Source organism: Atta cephalotes (genome assembly GCF_000143395.1).
Source record: "Atta cephalotes unplaced genomic scaffold scaffold00035, whole genome shotgun sequence".
NCBI classification, from domain to species: Eukaryota; Metazoa; Arthropoda; class Insecta; order Hymenoptera; family Formicidae; genus Atta; species Atta cephalotes.
Window position 1 is genome coordinate 2,053,338 of NW_012130099.1, and position 9,021 is coordinate 2,062,358.

A 9,021-nucleotide genomic window follows, 5' to 3' on the forward strand; every position below is an offset into this window, starting at 1 on the left:
AGGCACTGTCACGTGCTCATCCTCGACCCGAGGTTCCCGTGAGAGCAGTGTCTCGGTCGATTTTTACACCAATTCAATTGCCAATCTTCGAATCCCGAAGCGAGGGTTTCGAGGTCCCATAATCGCGTCCGCGCGATCCTGACCCCGAGGATCCCGTGAGAGAAAGCTTTCGCTTTTGATTTGATCAACCCGGCGGAAGAATTGCGAGGCGATTTCGACTTCGGCGATTGGAACTTCGGCGAAGCCTCAAAAGTCTCAGGATCTCCCTTCCGTTCTCGAGAATCTTGCGAGAGGAATCTTTCATTCATATCGATGATCATTGATATCGATTTTCGAAGAAGGCTGCGAGGCAACGTCAATCCTGATGGTTCTAATTTCACGCGGAGGTCTCAAGGCCTCTGTTTACTCTTGCGAATCGAGAATCTCGCTACGAGAAGTACGAACGTCTTTGATAAGAGCGAAAAAATCGCAGCTCTTTTTCGAGCGTTTCGATCACGAAGTTCGAAGCGAAACTTAAGATTGAAATGTAGAATACTATTGCTGAAGTATCTAAAAACGACACACAGAAAAAGTGGTTTCGATTGAATTGGCTGGAACTGTGATATTTTATAGATTATGAAATGCTGATCAAAGTTTTCTTAGGCAAAATCATAAAAAAATGACCAGATTTGTTTGCGGCATCATTCTTATCTACTGTATCTACTGTAATGTTACTGCTCCGGCTTTGGTTCAAGATTGTATTTCAAAATCAACAAATTTATCAGCGCATAGTTAACTTAAATTGAAAATTGTATAAATTTACAAGAAATTATTAGGCAGAACCGTCTTGACCAAATATGGTGTTGTTATTTATGTGTATTTAATCTCATCGGTCCGTTTTCACTTAATATCTTTATCTATTATTTATTTTTTGGTATCTTAATACTTTTATTACTTTATGAATCAACTGATAAAGAAAATAGTTATTTTTAAAAAATTTTACAAAAAGTATGCAATAATTTTTTGGAAAGCAATTGTGTGTTTTCTTTACATTCGTCTTATTATTCTGTGCATTAAAAGCATTAAATTATCAAAAAGTGAATAGTTTAAATTTTAACAGATAAAGATACTTTTTAATTCAATTAAACTCAAAATAGAGACTTTTAGATGGTGTCACAATCCTGATCTGTCCATTTTTTATGGATTATCTGAAGAAACACTCAATTAGCTTTTCATAACCCATAAAATACCACAATTTTAATCAATTTAAAGCCACTTTTTTCATATGATTTGTGCAGGATTTTTTAATCATAAATACATATCTGAAAATAAATTTATTTGGGCTATCAAAATACCTAATTACGTAGAAATCTCAAGCAATATCGCAAAAAGTCTTAACATTTTAGTGAGTATATTTTTCAGATTTGTATTTTTAGTTCAATTTCTAAATACTCCAGCAAAACTGTCTTTTCCTTAAAAGCGTAGTCGGTCTTCTTCGATTTGGGAAAATTCCAATTATAAAACACGAAGGAGGCACGTCGCGACTTTGTGACGTTATCACGTTGCAATCGATTTTCTTGCGAATCGCGTCGAGATTGGAAAGCAAATTCGATTTAACATCGCGACGTCGCGACACGGGGAAAGAAGCTGTGGCGCGCGGCACCGCAAAATGGAATCAAACAGTCCCGAGATCTTTCTAGATCCTCCCTCTGAAGCTTGATTCTCTCCGAATTTTCAGCTTGAAATTATGAACTCTTCAATTCGATCGTCAGTTGAAGCTCGATCTTGAATTAGGAAAAAGAATTTTGTTAAAATCGCGAGAATCTCTTTTATCGAAATATGCGATTTTTCGCGACAAGTTTGTTCAACTGCCTCTCGAACATTCTGCAGTCGGCAGACTATATGGAATACAATTACGTAAGGGGGACCGTCTAAACGGGGATTGCAAGGTGCAACTGCTTTCAACTGCATCAACGTGACAGTGCGAATCAGCGGCGTGAAGCGTGAATTGCTGCTCGTGATAAGTTCGCGGCTCGTGATAAGTTCGATGGAAGCGTTAAAGGCGTAGAGACCTTTGTACAACTTTTTTTATCATCGAAGTAGTGAATTTTTAAGATGTAAGAAATGGAAAATATATTCCGGCGACAGAAGCGGTACAGAGGCAGAAGAGACGAAGGATCTTTTAATGAATGTGCTGATCGGCGAAAATGAGTTCGATTCTTTGTGAACGCAAATGCATTTCTACGTAATGATTAAAAGTTTTAGTTTTATAATATTTGTAATATTTATTTTAAAATATTTATTTTAAAAAAGAATAATTTCCTTTCGATAATTGGTCGATGCATTGCGTGAAAGGATTTTTAAGAATATAAAAAAACGATTGAAAGGATATATAATAGAAGATTTTTTTTAATCTTGTATATTCGGATTTTTTGTATCTTAAAATCTTGAACTCAAATTTTAAATCTTTAATGTTCGTTTTTATGTAGTTTAATTTTAATCTTGATTTAACTAATTCTTTATCTTTTAGATGAAGAGTAAGTTCCCGAGATTGAAGTTGAGTTAAGTTGGTAGAAACGGACATAAGTCTCTTAGAGAGAATTTTATATTCCGTCGAATTCTTAGGTTCTTTGAGTTAGAAATTTTTATTTTTCTTGCGCGAGAAATGAAACATTATCAGCACGCTTCCATGAAGTTATAAATAAATATGTTAAGGTTTTTGAAAAAAATTAAAAAGACGAGGATTCTTGCACAACCCTATAATCTGTTTGTTGAATTAACTGTATGAAGAATACGTATAGCGATCAGAGAGATCTTGAATTTCTGGATTCTTTAAATCTTACATTTATCTACTATAATCTTTGAATTTAGAGATAACTCATTTAAAAAATTAAACATTAAATTAAATAATAAAAATTAAGTTTTGCGAAAAAGTTTAATAAAACTTAAATTTAGATAAATTTTTGAAAACTAAAATTTTATATATAATAATTAGTATTAATAAAATTTTGTAATAAAGTTTTCTTGTCTTTATACAAAATTTTAACTATTTGTTACAAATAATGCAGGTGAGATATAACTGTCTCGCAAAAGGTTTTAACTCTATTTTCTTTTAGTAATACTTTATTCTATTTTTGCATTTTTTATTCTTATTTTTATTTTCTGTTTTTAATAGTTTTTTATTGTAATAAATTCTTATAGTATTTGATAGAGATATACATATACATATTTGGCGTAAAATCTAGGGGAAACTGGGACACCATGGATCATGGAGTATCATGGGTCATCGATTGTTTAACATAATCTAGAATGTTTAAATTGATACCACTGATATTATATGACTGTCACTTCGTTGCCCATAATTCTTATCTAGATGGCAGTGATTAAATTCATTGAAAAGTATTGAAAAGTATCGATCATTAAAGGTTTTCGTGATGCAATAGCAACATTTTAATCGCATAAAAATGTTTTAATATTGGTTTTGTAGTAGAAGATACATGAAGATAAGGTGCAAGGTTTGCGTATCTTTTCTCATCTTATTACGTTACAAGTAATAATTTAACATTTATTTTTATCATTTTCTATTAAATGTATAATTAAATATATAATTAAGGTACCATGAATCATACATTAAATATTTATGATGAAACGCGACAATACAGAAAGTATATATATTAAAAGGGTAATTTATATTTCTATTATCTAGCAATTAATTTTATTTTATCATTATCAATTTTTTATTTTATATTAATGATTATTTTTTATTTGTTTTTTCATAATTTTCTATTGTATTATTTAATAATTATTAGTTGCAATTATATATTTATTGTATCAGTGACTATGCTAAGAATGTATAAGTTAATTGAAAATACTTTTCAGCTTTTGTCACCGTTATTTCTTGCGTAATCCTACTATGGCACCTCTTATGGCCCCGGGTATGGGGCAGTTGAGTCATTTCTTAAAAAATATATAATGAACATATAAACATTTCTATTATTATACTTGTGATACCGAGTATCGTGCTGACTCCTACTTCCCCTTACATTTTAGTCTTTATATTATTAAAAAATTTATTTTTATATTTTTTTCTTAAAAACTAATAAATATTTACTAAATATACTTATTAAATTTCAAAGCACTATGCTTTAATTGTTAAAAAAAAAAGATACAAAAATTTTTATATTTAGATATACTTTTAAGAGTTTGAATTTTTGTGACTCATGGTGCCCCGGTCTCCCCTATATATTTTCGTTATGTAGATTATTATAGAAAAGTTTCAACAATTAGCATCGAAATTAATATTTAAAAACCGGAGAATCTTCGATATTTATATAATAATATGTAAAAGCTATTATATGTAAAAAATTAAAAACAATTAAAAATCTAAAAATTCCAAGTGTCTAGAAGAATTTTAGGATACGATTTTAATAATTTTTCGTATATAAAATTTTTGTGAACTTCTGAACCAGAGCGAAAGTGCGATAAAATTGCACAATAAACAATAGGATAGATTTAAATTCCTCGCCATTTAATTAATTGGATGAGGAGACCAAATTTAAAAAAATATATCGCTATGTACGTATTACGAAAATTTCTTCTATGCAAACAGTTTAAATACTTCCGGCAGGGAACCTATTTGCTTTCCATAATCGACGATCGATTTCGTTATCCCAGCATTCCTACCGTTCCAAAGGACGGTAAAGAGCAGAGAGATGGAATTGCGTAGTCTTCCTTCTCGCGAGCGTGATAATAGGCTTCATTACCGGCGTTTTCGTTATCAATGGCGGTTCTTTCCTTTTTTAATGTGCTTTTCGCGGCTGTTCTTTGTACATACATTGGAAATTTATATTTATTTAGCTAGTTACGTTATTTATATTATATATGTACGCATCTTTGTGTAAGTTTTAATAAGGCAATCTTTTAACCGGTAAAAGCTCCTAAAATTCTGAAGGATTTAATTCGAAGAAATTCGAGGACCTAAAAGAATTCAAAACGCATACGTCGTCTATTTAGTACGTTGACTGCCATACAATAGTCATCCAATGCCTAATTTTTCAATGGCACCTTGGTTGGTGAAATGAAATTTTTTAAAACGCTTGTAAAAAATAAATATTATTCAAATTAAACTTATGAATGATATAAATTAGATAATAACATAAAAAGTATACAAAATTATACTATCCATTACAATGAAGTTTTATTTAATCATGTCACATAATAGATTATTTTATTGTATTTTATAAATTTTATACAATATTTTTAACAATTTTTTGTTTCTATTATTATCATATTTTTACATACTATTGCATATGATAAAAATTCGCTGGGCAGATAACGTGCTAAATGAATATTCGCCTACAAATCTCAAAGTCTAATTATTGAGACATATGTCGAGCATGTATTGTTTCATTTATTTATATATTTTATAATATATAACTTATATCTCGAGAAAGCAAAATACCGGTTAAAGGGTTACGCAATCGCGGAATAGCGTTAATGTCTTTCTGAAATTCAGTCTTGTTCCAAGCGATAACGGTAATCCTCCATTAACACTCGGTATAAACAGAATACAATTGGCCGTCTCCGGTACGTTAAAGTAGCGTTTTATACTATTTTATATATATGACGGACACTCCTCGAAATTGTCCCGGACCTCCTCGGGCGCACAATCGTCAGTAATCGTTGCAATTCATCTCCTGGCAGCGAGACAGGGACGATTCGCGATTTTCCTCCGAATCCTCCGGAAACTCCATGTTTCTCGGATCCTATTTATATAAAATTGTAAGATCGGAGGCTTCTTCGTAAAACTGATACGGATTTGTGAATCGAGGCTTTAAATTTGTAAGCTTGAGTTTAATTATCGGAATTTCGAGTTTATTTACAAACGCAAACTCGTGAATTTGATCGACCTGTTCTATCTATTTCACATATCGCATCGCGTTTACCAGAGTTCGTTCCATTTTCATCTAATGTATAATTTATAGTTCCTGGCCGTATTATTAGACGCAGAGATTTTTTAGTAGACTCATCTCAACTGACCGAAAATAACAATTTTTGGAAATAATAAATAATTTTTGGAAAATAACAATTCTTCTCATTTTTATATATTTATGGTAAGATTTTCTCTTTTGTTTATATATTCTTAATTAATAAAAACAGTTTTAATAGTATTCATCAAATGAAAAGGTACCTATATGTTTTTAAAAATTCTGTTAAGCTATCATTGGCGCCTCTTAATGTTTTGATTCTAATAATAATTTTAATTAAAGTATACTTTGATGAATAAATAAATAAAATATAATAGAAACACATGTTCTTTTCTTGCTGTCGCTTCTAACATGTTTGTGCTTTTTCATGGTTATTGAATGAATTAAAACAAATACAATCATTTTATAGACAACTATTTTTTTACATATTTCAACCCATCGCACAACACATACAAAATAGATGGATTATAACATATATTTGATACTCAGAAGAATAAAAAATATGATGTGTCTAATAATATCGCTAGAATTTGTAACTATTTGTTTATCCATAATATATAAGTACGTTTTGTGAAGAGGAAAGGTGAAGCTCATTATCTCCATTTGGAGATTTCTGTCCTCCAAAGGACAACGCAGTACCATTATTTATTTATCCTCGGTTATCTTGGGATTAATTTATGACCACAAAATCCGAAGGAATGTTTCGCCGCGTAGATGGTACCGCACACGAGAGCGACGACAACAATAACGATAGGGTAGAGGATAAGTGTTATCTGTAGTTATTATCGTGATTATAACTTAGACGATCGAGCTGTGGTAGGGGAGGGGGGAAGGGAGGGGAAAGAGCAGGGGGTGAGCTTAATTTTTAACGTTGATAGCGATTATTCTCTTTACTGTCAGTATTACGACACACTAGTGTACTCGTCTCGCTAGGATACCAGCAAGGATCATTGCAAAGGATAATCTGCGAGCCGAGTAAGCAGAGTATATAGATGTAGAGCTATATTTGAACGGCCTGTTTCGCGAAGAGGGAAGGGGGAAGAAAGGAGTTCCGAATTGATTTCCCGAAGGTAGAGCGTGTATCGTTCTCTCGAATATCTATAGGGTATCCTGAGAGAAACCAAGAGAGCTTTGACCACGAGACATCAAATCGTTTATTAAAATCAGTTCCAAGAGAAAATTTTTAATCTCAGAAATATTCAATAGATTTGAATATTAAATATTAACAGAAATATTAATAAACACTTAATTAAAATTTCTAGTCGAATTTCTTATTTATTTATAATTTAATTTTCTATTCCGATTTCGAGAAATTTCAAAGATTTTTATGACGTTTCAATTTTTATGTTAAACTGTCCTTCCATTGAATATATTGTAATAACGAATGAAACGAATTTAATATATTTTAATATGAATATTTTAATACGATCTGTCACAAAAACAAGACCTTTTTGCAAGCAAGCCGTTTGTTTCTCTTTTTTTTTGTAATTTTTCTTATCGGTTTTATCGATTGTTTTTCACTGTCGATAAGGCGAATTAGCAAATGATTTTCTTACTCGATTAGTCTTTGTATTTTGACAATAAAGTCTCTTTCTAAGGTCCTAGAAATAGCGCGGGACTTGCGTAACGTTTTTCTTTTTATTATAGATAGCTTACTCGACAGGACGACGAAGACGAAGTTGGGGTCGTATAACTCTAGATAAATGTTTTTATGTACTGTGCGTGTCTGACTGACTGCGTCGATTGCTTGATGGTGCGAGTAATAATGGCACGTGTAAGACATTCTAACTGTTTATAGCGGAGCATGTGTTGCGGCGTTAAGGATAATTCCTTGTATATGCTGTGCGAGGTCCTCTATAGGACGACCAGGTAGCTGTAAGGGGCTTTTAAAGAAATAACTCTAGTTTATCATATCTTGTTTATTGTACTTCCCTTCGTGTTAGGTTTAATGAACGCTTCGATATGTTTCTCTTGCCCTGATGAAAAAGATTCTGTATTTCATAATATTTTTAAAAATTTTGCATAAAATATTTTTAAGAATTTTCCAGAATTTTTAAATTTATGAAAATTTCTAAAAAATGTTTTAAACTTTATAAGATTTCACAAATTTCCTTCGGAAATTACAGAATGAGAAATTTTAGAAATCTTAAAATATTTCAAAATTAAATATAGAGCATTTCTCTCTTAGCATTTCTAAAAAGTATTCCAATTCGTGTAAAAAGAATCTGAGAAATTTTCTAAAAATCTATAGAAATTCTGAAAAATTCTGAAATTTGTATAGAAATTCTGAAAAATTATATTTATGAAGAATTCCAAGAAAAATTTTCATCAGGGCAATTTCGATAAATGGTTCTCATCGTCGAAGTCAATTGATTCTGACGATTAATCGCGCAATTCTATTTATTAATTCTATCCGTTTTATTTCTCCGCCGATGGATACTTTTGAAATGAATAATTTTGCATTTGAGTAACTAAGTATCGAGCCGCGTCCAGTAGCGTGTACTTACATATTTTTAATTAGAACATCGTATTTTCTTTCCCGTCTTCAATTTGTATTACTCTATCTATTCATATGTTTGATTCTTGTTTTGTAACTATTATTTATTCCGCGTTTCTAGTATAAGCTGTGTATCTTTTTCTGGATGAAAAATAAAGACTTTGAGAGACCTATGATTGATGTGTAATGTAAATCTACGCATCTCTCCTTAGTAAAAAAAAAAAAAGAAACTTACTTTGTAAGTAAACAGCGCGTTTTGTATCGACGATAAATTCTGAATGTATCGACTTATCATCGCCGTAATGTATACATATAATTGAGATCCTCGTTTTTAAAGATCGAAGATGTAATATGTTGACTGTATGCTATCATTAAGGTAATTAAAGAACAATGTAATTAAAAAAGGAAAGTAGAAGAAAAGAAAAAATATATATATATATATATATATATATATATATATATATACGTACGGTAGGTAGTAATTAATAACAACTAAATAATTACTTATTTATTATTACTTAATTTACGTTTTACGTTTAACGTAAGTTAGTTAACGTT